The 12,986-nt window shown below is 42.0% G+C and overlaps 1 pseudogene; it reads left to right on the plus strand.

The window, feature by feature from the left end:
• Positions 1 to 9,058: 9,058 nt before the first annotated feature.
• LOC125168712 (calcyclin-binding protein-like) lies at positions 9,059 to 10,326 on the plus strand (annotated as a pseudogene).
• The last annotated feature ends 2,660 nt before the right edge of the window (positions 10,327 to 12,986 follow it).

The following is a 12,986-nucleotide window of genomic DNA, read 5'->3' on the forward strand; positions in this document are numbered from 1 at the left end:
TGTGTGTGTTTACGTATGTATATATACACATATATATACATATATGTATATATATGTGTATATATATATATACGCATGCGTATATATATGTGTATACGTTTGTGTATACATATACATATGTGTATATGTATACATACGTGTATGTGTATATATATCGTTCTGTATATGTGTTTCTGGTTCATGGGCCATACTTAAGGTAACATTCCTCCACACCCCATGGGGACCCAGAAGAGCCCAATGGAAATAAGTTCTATAGAACAGGTGGGTAGGTATATCAAGGTAACATTAGGGGAAGTCCATAGTCAAGGGTTATGCACTCCGGGTGTCCAGGCCTGACTGCTAACAGCAGCCTCCTGTGCCCCTTGTCCTGGTCAGCATGGGCTCAGGGAAGGCAGGCCAGCATAGGGTCAGTAACATGAACTTTCTGGGCACAGTTGATGGCACACATGGAAAATAATGCCCCAAGAGTAATCAACATGGGAACACAAAAAACAAGTTCTATCTCATCTGTTCCTTTTTTTAAATGGGACTGACCGAATTGCCCACAGTGCTACAAAAAAGCATCAAACATGCCTGTTAATGTTTGAGGAAACCCACGTTGGGGTTTAACAGTCCTTTCTCCCTGCCTCGAGGAACCCTCACCCCTAGTGCCTGCCTGTAGCTGCCTGCTGCCTTTATCCTTTTCCCCCACCTCCTCCAACCTCCTTCAGATCGCATGGCAACACTCTCCGGTGACTATATATCTGCTGGGGGCAAACATCCACATCAAAATGCAACTTCCTGTCTTTTCATAAACTTCTATAGATTTATTGACTTATCAGAGTTCCTCGGGGCACCAGGGTGGCTCAGTTGAGCATCCAACTCTTGATTGTGGCTTCTCCTTTTACAAAGGTGGAGATGTAGCCTAAAGGTCTAAACGAGATTTTGATTCCCGATGACGAATGTCAACAGAATATTCTGAATGCTTGAGCGTTTAAAGAGACCTAAAAAATTTTTGAGGCAGAAAATAGCCCCTACACATAGCAACTTAGGAGAAGTCACTTGCCATTTTGGCAGGAGGGTTCCGTGTCCCCTTCACCTCCGACGTATTCCTTTAGGAAGAAAAGAATGGTCTTCCACCAGTTGCTTTCATGGGGTGACGGAGGGAGAAGGTTTTTAAGTCCTCACACTTCTGAAAAAGGCTGCCTGCGTTTAACTATAGTTGATATAAATCAGGCTTACAGTTCACTGATGGGGGGGGGGGGTGCACCTGGGTGGCTCAGTCGCTTAAGCATCCGACTTTGGCTCAGGTCCCGATCTCACCGTTTGTGAGTTTGAGCCCTGCATTGGGCTCTGTGCTGACAGCCTGGAGCCTGCTTCAGATTCTGTGTCTCCTCTCTGCCCCTCCCCCGTTCACATACACTCTCTCAAAAATATTACAAAATTTTTTTTAAAGTTCATGTATTTGCAAGGCTGTCATTTTTCCACATAATGTAATAGCCGATGTTTCCTGAGCTCTTCCTGCCTCCACTCCTATGCTTGCTTTATATTTAATCCTCACGTCCTTACATTTAATCCTTCTGTTAAATGACATCCATAAGGTCCCGCAGTGCAGTGGAGCCCAGCTTCGTTATCCTGGGTTCTTGTGTAGAAGTTCTGTAGTTATCCTTAACAGAACTTCTGTGACTTCCAATGAATATGGTTTCTGCATCAGATTCAGTATGTGAAAACAAGGATCTTCTATGTGATTTTGTCACAACTTTTTTCCACATAAGATAAAAAGTTTACTCTCTAGGGAAATGACAGTAGTCCATGTGAAACCGTTTTTGGATGATCTGGGTGTTTCATTCAAATCTTAGGACGTTTTAGTTTCTCATAACTGAAAAATCAGCTGTAACTCCCTGACAATTCAAGGAAGGGAATTCCTTGAAAATGCTTGCTTTTAACTGATGGATACCTCAAAAAATTAGGCATTCTTTATTTACATTCACAAAATGTAACAATTGATGAATGATATGACAGAGTATGGTGGCAAAAGTCTTCAGGATAAAAAAAAAAAAGTCTGCAGGAACTCAAACTGGCAAAACTAAAATAGCCTGTTGTATAGGATTAAATCTAAAACTCTGTTGACAGTGTGCTATAACTACACATGCCTAGATACCATTATAAACTTTTTGACAAGTTTTCCAAATTTAGTAGCCTGCTTTTTTTCAAGCAATATCCAGGACAAAATACTATAAACAAAACTACAATTTCTTCGTGTTTTTATTTTTTTTAAATGTATTTGTTTTTGAGAGAGAGGGAGATACAGAATCCAAAGAAGATGAGAGAGAGCAGGGAAGGGGTGATGTGCAGCTATGTGTTCCTGGGAGAAGAGTGGCAGTGCCCACAACCAGGACCCAACATGGAGGCGGGCTGGTCCCCGAGCGGTAACCTAGACCAGCACTTATGTGTGCCAAATACTGTCCTATATTTGTATTGGTGAATCTTCATAGTAACCCAGTACTATTACCACCCCCACTTTACAGATGGGGAAACCGATTATTGGTCCAAAGTCACACAGCTGGCAAGGGGCAAAGCTGGGATTTGAACCCAGGCAGTAAGCGTGGCAGATGTTCCCAAGCTCCAGCCAAGGAGCCGGCCTCATCTATGGGACACGTAATTGTAGCTACAAAACCAAGTACGCTTTCATGCACTGTAGTAACCAATCATAGTTGGCGTGACAGAACCAGCCATCGGTGTGTAAAACCAGCCAGGAAACGCTGCATTAGTATTCAGGGCTGAGCCACTGAATTAGAGCAAGAGCCTGACTGTGGAACTGGTTCCTTTCAAGTGAGAGCATTGAGGGCTGAAAACTTTGCCATGTTAAGTACGTTCTGTTAACTTCTCTGACTGAAACCTGGTGTTTCCACAGATTAGATCTAAAGCACAGAGCAGAAAGGACTATGCCAAGTGTCAAAAGAGAAGGCAGCAAAGAAAACGCCAGGGTGGGGGGGGGAGGAGGAGGGCAAGAGTCAGCCCAGGATATGAAAGGAGGGTGCCTCATGCAGTAACGAGGGTGGCACAAACAGGTATGGGGCCAAAGCAACGCAAGTCACAGTAAAGCCTGTATTCTGTACAGAGTTCCGATCAAGTCCATCTCAAAGCAGAATCCAACTGCTGCATCTCAAGTACACGCTGTTCTCTTAGGCTTACCAGAAGCCCTGCCAAAACTAGTCTAACCAATATTAATCATTCTAAGACACTGGACCCTGTTCCCTTTGTAGCTAGTCTTTCAGAGCGTTCCACTTGGATTTATTAACAACCGGAAGGCATCCAGACTAGTCTTTTTAATACACATAAAGAGAAACTCAGAAGGGAAAGGCAAGGGAGAAATTGGCATCCATAGGGAATTTATTACAGGTATAACCAATCAAAGGGAACTATATACATTGCACTGTGGGGCAGGTGATACTAACCTTATTTGATAGGGTGAAAGAGTCAAGGTCACAGCTAGTATGTGTTCCTTTGTGGCCCTGAGGACACAGACGATGCCACTGTGCATGCTCTGGTAGCTCTTTGTTCATAGGTGCTTTGGAAATTAACATGGTAGCTGAATGCGGATTGTGTTTTCTTAAGGTAATTGACATGAAAATTTAAGGGTCTATTCAATAATTTATCGGTATATTTATGAAAGAATACGATGCTTTTATAGTTACAGAAACCAGATTCATTAAGCTTAAATGATGAAAGAGACTTTAACAGTGTCTAACAAGTGCTGGAGCCAGATGATCATAATGTTAACAGTCTATCTCCAAGTCCAGAATATCTGCTTTCAGGAATATGAACGTCATTCTCAAGTAAGCCTTATCCACCTGGAGGCTGAAATGCCCTCTGCCCCCACCCCACTCCAGGATCCCCCACTACTTCCAGGTAGTTATTTAAAAAAAGAAAACACTTCTTTCCCAATAGCTCTGGCAAAAGTCACCTGACACACCTCACTCAAGCACTCCAGATTAGGGGACAGCCCCTGGCGAGAAGGGTGCAGGTGTGGAGTTCTCCAAAGACCAGTGGAAGATGCCTGAAGTCCACTCCAGAGCAACAAGTATCTCCAGGTGAAGTGTCAATATTGTGCCTGGAGAACCTTTCTATGTCCCATCCTTAAGTAGTGTGTACAAGTGTGCAGATTTTGCTTAAAAGCGAGGTAAACCACAAAGGAAATTTTCAAGTCTACGTTTCTCTTGAAGGCTGCTAAATCTTTATAATCAGAGTTTTCTGAAACAGTGGTTTTTCATACTGTCAGTCACAACCTTTTTGTGAATCATGAAATCAATTCAGGGAGTCATGACTAGCAGTTTTAAATATAGTAGAAGATCTCTGTTCTTCAGGGCTCAGGGTTATAATATAAAATGTATTCCTTCCCAGATTGCTAGTTCTACCACCCTGAGTGAAGACGGTTTCGTGGGTAATGGCTTGAGATTGACAAGCCTGAGAGGGGACTCCGCTCCAAGGCACTCAGGACTCAGAACTGTCTGATCCCAGCTCCGCTCCCTCCACACCATGAAACCGTAGACAAGTCACGTGATGCCTTTAAGTCTTCATTTTCCCATCTGTTAAGTGGGGGCTAATACCTACCCTTCTGCCTCGTGGGATTGTTTTAAGAATCAAATGAGACGGTGTTCTTAAACACCGGCAAGAACCCCATAGATCTAAGTTGTAATGATTCTTATTCTCAAAAGTGCTGAGAGCTGGCGATCTCTCTCCGGAGCATTTAGAGGATGGTAATTCAAGTGTAGAAAACAAAAACCACGCCCTTGGGAAAATTAGCATTTTCCCACAAATACTAAGTTTTTTTCATGTTTATTTTGAGAGGGAGTGTGCATGCGAGCGGGGTTGGGGCAGAGAGAGAAGGACAGTGGGAGTCCTAAGTAGGCTCTGTGCTCAGCGCGGGGGGGGGGGGGGGGGGCACAATCTCAAGAGTCTGATGCGTAACCCACTGGGCCACCCAGGTGCCCAGACAAGTACTGCTTCTCAACTACTAAATGCAAGTTATTTCTGGAAGACAGATTTGGGTCTTGGCTGGAGCAGGGTAACCATCAGGCCTCTGGATTCCACAGGAAGGGGACTCTGTTCACAAGGAAATCTGCATCCCTGGACCTAGTCTCTCAAACACCCTAAACAACTCCACAGAACTGATCTGTGTACTTCTGCCCTAAAAGCACTGTATCCATGTGGCCTGCTGCCTGTTGGGTGGACTGGGGGTGTCACTGAGGAATCCATGTTAATGTGAACCCCAAGGGTGAGTTGACACTTTACCCATGGAGGAAGTACATTTTAAAATGAAGAAACAGGTTCTGATAGGTATGGGCTCCTGCCCCCTGAACAACTCTGATGCCATAACAGGCTCAAGAGATGGGCATCATCAATTGTGCTTGGACTGGTAGAATCCACCTTTAGGTAGGAGAATGGATTGTGTGGTCTCATTGAGCCACTCAGCACCTTTCTAGAGATAGCCTGGGAACACTTCTGAAGAGCCCCAGCCTGAGCCCCGGCTCCACTTTTCCATTATTTTCTTCTCTGGTCCTCCCAGACATGTATGGCCACGGATGGCCTCTCTTCCTGCTAATTTCTATTCTTGGAGTGGAACCCTGGTTCCCACTCAGAGCAGAAGTGGGTGGCCTTAAAAATGAGAGTAGGAAGGGTGCCTCGGTGTCTCAGTCTGTTAAGTGCCCTACTGCATCCCAGGTCATGATTTCACAGTTCATGAGTTGGAGCCCTGCATTGGGCTCTCCCCTGTCTGCACTGTGCCCGCTTTGGATCCTCAGTCCCCTTCTCTTTCTGCCCCCCCCGCCCCTCCCCCCTTTGCACGCATGTGCTCTCTCTCAAAAATAAGTAAATATTAAAAAAAGTGCAGGAGTAAGGAGAGAGGATTGGCTGCATGATAGAACTTTTGGAGCAACAGAAATACTTCTATCATGATTGTGGCATTGGTTACATTTTACAAAACCCCTTGAATTTATACACCAAATTGGTAACTTTTCTTGTAAGTTACAGCTCATTAAAATGGATTTTTAAAACTCAGAGAATGCACAGTTCAGATATCCATTCATTGTATATAAATTTTACATTAAAAAAACTAAACTGAATTCTAGTTAATAATACCTATGGCTGAAGGATTTAGGGGCAAGTACTAATGGCTGAAGTTTACTTTGAAATGCATAGAAATACGGTGTATTTATGGATACATTTATGATAAAGCCTAGGAAATTTTAATTGTACAATTTAGGTTACCACTATAAATTTCTTGTACTTTTGGCATGTGCTTGAAAATTTCATTAAAAAATGTTTTGGGCTGGGTGGTTGTACCTGGGTGGCTCAGTCAGTTAAGTGTCCGATTCTTGATATCGGCTCAGGTCATGATCACAGGGTCCTGTGATTGAGCCCTGAGTCAGGCTCCGTGCTGAGCGTAGAATCTGCTTAAGAAGCCCTTGCTCTCCTGCTCCTCTCCCCCACTTGTGCTCTCTCTAAAAAAAAATAAAAATGTTGTGGGAGAAAACAGATAACTTCAGGTTTCTGGCAGGGCCGAATATCTCCAGTTGAACCACGTCTTTCAGAAGTAAACAACATAAGCTCTGGGGGGAAAAAAGTCTTTAAAAACCAGCGGCTCAAGGGACTGAAAGCAGGCAGAAACTGATGGGGAGTCAACAACTGGAAGAAAGGCACCACACAAGGTGAGTTTCCTGGTTTTGTTTGTTTTTATTTATTTTTTAACCACTTTGGGCCTGAGGTCAGCTCTCAGTCTGCACCATGCAAGGCATGTAAACATCCAGTGGAAATCTAGAGTCTTGCTGCCTGGAAGACCCAGAGTACAGGGCTTGGAGCAGCCATCGTCTCTGAGCAGGAAGAGGGAAACAACAGAAAAGAGCCAGAGAGAGGATTCCCAAATTCTGTGTATCTGGCTGACCAAATCTCTGGCTGACCAGTGAACTGTTCATGCACAGCCAAGGCTAAAATAACTGAACCAAAACTTGAGCTATTTCCCATCGCAAGGAGAGACATTTTGCAATTGAGTTCAGCCAAGTTAACTGCCAATGTAAGAATAATTATTATTTTCAGAGGAACATAACAGAATTCAGAGTTTCTACAGCTTATCATAAATTATATATCAGTTAACAATTCTTAGCATATGATCCAAAATCAATACATAAATAAAAACACATGGCTCATTCTCAGAAGACAGGCAAAGGAGACCAACCCAGGAATTGTAGTCAAAGGTTTTTAAAACAGCTAATAAAATTGTGTTCAGGAGTGTAAAAAAAAAACAAAAACAAAAAACACGTTGAATGAAAAGATAGCAAATCTCAGCAGAGTGATCATTTTTAGAGAATTGGATGGAAACTTTAGAACTGGAAACTATCATATCTGTGTAGTGGGGGGAGGGAGCGGTTCCCCCCTGTGCGCTCACATGACTACCACACTCAAAACACTTGTGCTCAGCAGATGTGTGCGGGTGTTTCCCATGTCAAGCAATTCTGAGATGCCAGCCAGGGGTCCTCCGGCTGAAATTCTGACCCTGTCTACTGGACGTGCCGTCGGATCTCACAGGGACAGGGCTCAGTCCCACAAGGCTGCCCACCCCCCTTCCAATGCCAGGTGCAAGTCCAGGTTGTCAACTGTACTTCTGGCTCCTCTGTCCTCTGTTATAAATCTGAGGTTCCCATTACCCTTCCTCAGGTTTAATTAATTTTCTAGAGCAGTTCACAGGGCTCAAGGGAACACTTCCTGCAAGTTTGTTAAAGGAATGATAAAGGACACAGGTGCACAGCCAGGTGAAGCCGTATCTAGGGTGAGATCTGGAAGGGTCCTGAGCGCAGGAGTACCTGTCCCTGTGCAGTTTGGGTGCATCACCCTCCCTGTGTGATGTGTTCACCAACCTGGAAGCTCCCCAAACCCAGGACTATTGGGGTTTTATGGAGGCTGCCTCACAGAGGCATGATCAATCATAAATTCCATTTCCAGCCCCACTCCCCCACCCTGTAGAATGGCGGGGGTGGGGGGGTGCGGTGCTGAAAGTTCCAAGTTTCTAATCACAATTTGGTCTTTCTGGTGACCAGCCCCAGTCCACGAACCCATCCAGAGCCACCCCATTAGAACATAAGATGTTCCTAGTGCTGTGACCACTTAGGAATTTACAAGGGTTTCAGGAACTGGGGGCATGAACCAATCTGTGCATTTTCTGTTTTCTCACAATCTGAAATTAAAAGTTTCAGTAGATGGGCTTAAAAGCAGAATGGAGATGACAGAGGGGTCAGGTAACTTGAAGACAGAAATTACCCGATCTGAAGAACCAAAAAAATAAATAAAAGCTGAAAATCGGGGGTGGGTGGGAATTAGACACTTGTGGGATAACATCTAACGGTTTAACTTCGATGAGGCTGGAATCCTAGGAGATGAAGTATGGGGCAGAGAAGCTATTTAAAGCAATAATGGCTAAAAATTTGGTGAGACACAAATGTACAGAGTCAAGAAGTTCAGTGCATAAGCAACAAGGTAACACAGAAAACCCCACTGGGTGCCTCCTACTGAAACTAGTGAAGACAAACAAAGACAAAATCTTGAAAGCAGCCAGCAGGAACAGGAACAGTGACCTGACAGCCAAGGCACAGGAGGCCAGAAGACAACATGAAATGTTTCCAACGCGCAGAAGGAAAGGTAACCTCGGCAATGTATATCCTATCCAGAGGAAATATCCTTCAGGAATGAAGACAAACAACCACATTATCAGATGAAAGAAAATTAAGAGAATTAGCAGACCTGCATTGCAAGAAATGCTATGGTTCATTCTCCAGGCTGAAGGAAGAACATACCATAGAGAAGCTCAAGTATTCAGGAGTGACGGAAAATCATCAGAAAGAACAAATATCAGGGCGCCTGGGTGGCTCAGTCGGTTAAGTGGCCGGCTTGGGCTCAGGTCATGATCTCACTATTGGAGAGTTCGAGCCCCGCCTTGGGCTCTGTGCTGACAGCTTGGAGCCTGGAACCTGCTTCGGATTCTGTGTCTCCCTGTCTCCCTGCCCCTCCCTTCCTCCCAATCTCTCTTAAAAATAAAAACATTAAAAAAAGAAAAGAGCAAATATCTGCACAAATATAAAAGACTTTTTTTTTCCTCTTAAGAAATCTATATTGAGGAGGCAGGCTGGGCCTCACACTAGGTGGGTCTGCACCCGGTGAGTGCGCTCCGCATCCCCGTTCTCTCCCCTGTGCAGCTGCAGCACTGGCCTTGTGGGACCACAGTTTCAGCTTCCAAAGAGACTCCGACCACTCTCCCCCCTCCCCCACCCCGCCCCGCTATACCAGCCAGAGGACAGGAAACTTCTTTAAATCAATGCTGATTGCAGAAACCGAGGGTCACTCCATTGCAGATGGAAGTTGGAAGCTTCAGAAAGATCTAGAAGAGGTGAAGGTACTGCTGAAAAAGGCCACTAGAAAAAGAGTACGTGCTACCCTTACAACTGAAAAATCCAAGATTGAGAAAGAAACCAAGAACATGATGCAGTAGGAATCAGAGAAAAGCAGAACTTCTTGACAATGGAAAGCCAGCTGCCGTGGTTGCTCCCATTACAAGGGGATATACGGTGAAAATCGGCAATGACTGATGAGATCGGGCAGATAAGGTAATGTAGATTTTCACAGACGTCACCAGAGTTCACCAGCTCATCACTGAGAATGTGCGGGTGCATTTCACAGAGAGGCCATTTGATCTTTTGGTAAAGAATCTAAATGAGAAGAGTTACTCCATGACTGTGAATAATCTCTTGAAACCCATCTCTGTGGAAGGTGCTTCAAAAAAAGTCAAGACTGTACAGTCCTCACCTTCTGTATAAAGAAAGCACAAAGCATGCAGTGGACCTACTTGACTCGGGCTGAGAAAGGACACAAAGAAAAAGAAAAGCCCTCCTGTGACACTGAAACAGATCCTGGTGAGGGACTGATGAACATTCTCCAGAAAATGTATGAAGATGGAGATGGGTAGAATCAAGAGAGAAGCACGCCAAAGGAGACACTGAATTTTGAGCCTTTAAAGTCCTCTTGGGAACTGTGATATGGAAATACTGATGTTTCCAATAAGGCACTGCTGGTGAGCTGCACAGAGGATTTATTTAAATAAAATATGCTTATTAAACACTTCCTCCAAAGATGGTTTCCTTGGTAATCTGGGTATTTTGTTCAAGGACAATACTGCACTCTTGGTGAGAAATGTAAAAACTGCAAGTCTTGTCTAATGATAAAGCCACATTGTGTGTATTTTTTGTTCAGCTAGGAGGTAGAAAATAAGTTATTGTTTGCCTATAAATTCCTGACATCCATTTCGACCAATGTAAGAATGAATAAATATAAAATCTGAATTTTTGCATAAAAATGTATATTGTTATTTAAGCAAAAAATTGTATTGTGAGATTTTAGCATATGGAGATGTGATTTGAATAACAACCACAGTAAACGTTGGGAAGAGGGTGGGATATGAACCTGTACAGTTGCAAGGTTTCTATATCTTACACTAAGTTGTACAATAGTAACTCTTAGAGGACCAAGAAAAGCTACTTCCTAGAGTAAACACTTAAAAATAATGCCAAGGCATAGAGCTAAAAAGTCAAGAGATAAAATGGAATTCTAAAAAATATTCAGCTAATCCAAAAGAAGATGGGAAAGGAGGATCAAAAACCAATGGGGACAAACAAAACTAATAGTAAATGGTAGACTTGAATCCAGTCCCATAAATCACGACATTAATATAAATGGGCTCAACCTATGTTGTCTAAGATGACAGCCACTACCCACATGTAATATTTCAACTTAAATTATTAACATTAAAAATGTAGTTCCTCAGTGGCACTCAAATGCTCAATAGTCACCACCATATCAGACTACTATACTGAACAGCACAAATATTTACAAAATATTTCCATCATTACAGAAATTCTTTTGAACATCATTGATCTAATCAATCCAGTTCAAAAGTGTAGATTGTCAGACCTAACCAAAAATAAAACCAGACCAATCAAACAAACCTCAACGATATGCTGTTCACAACTAATCCACTTTAAATACATAAAGAAACAGGATAAAAGTAAATGGAAAAGATACCACACAAATGCTAAGTACAAAAAGCCTGTGGTGACAGATTAATATCAGATAAAGTAAACTTGAATGTAAAGGGTATTACCAGAGATAGAGACATTTCATAAAAATAAAAGGGTTACTATATCGGTAAGATGTGATAATTATAAATGCTTATACTTAATAACAGAGCTTCAAAGTATATAAAATTAAAAACTGGCATAATTAGAGGGAGAAATAGACAATTCCACAATCATGGGTTGGTGATTTTAATACTCGTCTCTCACCAACCAATAGAATAACTAGAACAAACATCAGTAAAGACTGAAGATCTGATAAACACTGTCAACTACCTAGACCTAATTGACATTTATAGAATCTACACTATACCCAACAACTATAGAATACATATTCTTTTCAAGTGCATATGGTATGTTCACTAAGGTAGATCATATGTTGGACCATAAAACAATAAGTTTAGAAAGATTAAAACATGTTGAATATGATTCTCTGACCACAGTGAAAATATTAGAAATAAATGATTTGTCTTAAAAAAAAAACACACCCAGATATTTGGAAATTAAGCAACACACTTCTAAATAACTCATGGGTCAAAGAAGAAATATTAGAAAATATTTTGAACAAATTTATATGAAAATACAACATACCAAAAATTTTAGGGTGCAGCTAGCACAGGGCTAACAGGAAAATATAACTTTAAAATGCTAATATTACAAAAGAGGAAAGATCTAAAATCAGTGACTTAAGCATCTACCATAAGAAGCTAGGAAAAAGTAGCAAAGTGAACCCAGAACAAGTAGAAGAGTGAAAATAAGAGTAGGAACCCCAAGTGGAAGTTATCCCAGAAATGCAAGCTTGGCTTAACATTAGAAAATTAATGAAATTACACATTAACAGAATAAAGAAGACTATATGATCATTGCAAAAGATGCAGAGAAAACATTGGGCAAAATTCAGCCCTCACTTATGATAAAAAAAAAAAAAAAACTCCCAGAAAACTAGAAATAAAAGGAAACTTAACCTGATAAAGAATATCTATGAAAAACCCACAGTTAACATTCTATTTAACAGTGAAAAACTGAAGGCGTTCCCTTAAGATCATGAACAAGATAAGGATATCTCCTTCCACCTCTCCTCTTCGCCATTATACTTAGGTCCTAACCATTGCAGTAAGACAAGAAAAATAAATCTCAGAAAAGAAGAAGCAAAACTCTATTTTTTTTTTCAACGTTTATTTTGGGGACAGAGAGAGACAGAGCATGAGCAGGGGAGGGGCAGAGAGAGAGAGGGAGACACAGAATCGGAAACAGGCTCCAGGCTCTGAGCCATCAGCCCAGAGCCTGACGCGGGGCTCGAACTCACGGAGTGCGAGATCGTGACCTGGCTGAAGTCGGTCGCTTAACCGACTGCGCCACCCAGGCGCCCTGCAAAACTCTATTTCAAATGGCATGATTATTTGGAAAATCCTAAAGGAATTAACTATAAGTGAATTCATTAAGGTTGCAGGAACCAAGTTAATTTGCATTAAATGTTTATATACTACAGCAGACAGCTGGAAAATGAAATCTTGGTATTTATGATAGCATGAAAACACCTAAAATACTTTACAGTGAATTTACAAAAAGTGCGCAAGACTGCTACATGAAAACTACCCAAAAGACTGAAGTAAACAGAGGAATAAACCTCATTCATTAATTAAAAGGTCAGTACTCCCCAGGATAGTTTCAACACAATTCTAATGAAGATCCCACAAGGCTTTTTCTGATGAAATTAAGAAGCTGGTTCTATAATTTTTACAAAAATGTAGAGGTCTTGTAATATCCGAAGAAAATCTTAATAAAGAACACAGTTGGAGGGTTCACACTTCCTGACTTTATGACCTACCGTAA

This window comes from Prionailurus viverrinus, chromosome B3 (genome assembly GCF_022837055.1).
Source record: "Prionailurus viverrinus isolate Anna chromosome B3, UM_Priviv_1.0, whole genome shotgun sequence".
Taxonomy (NCBI): Eukaryota; Metazoa; Chordata; class Mammalia; order Carnivora; family Felidae; genus Prionailurus; species Prionailurus viverrinus.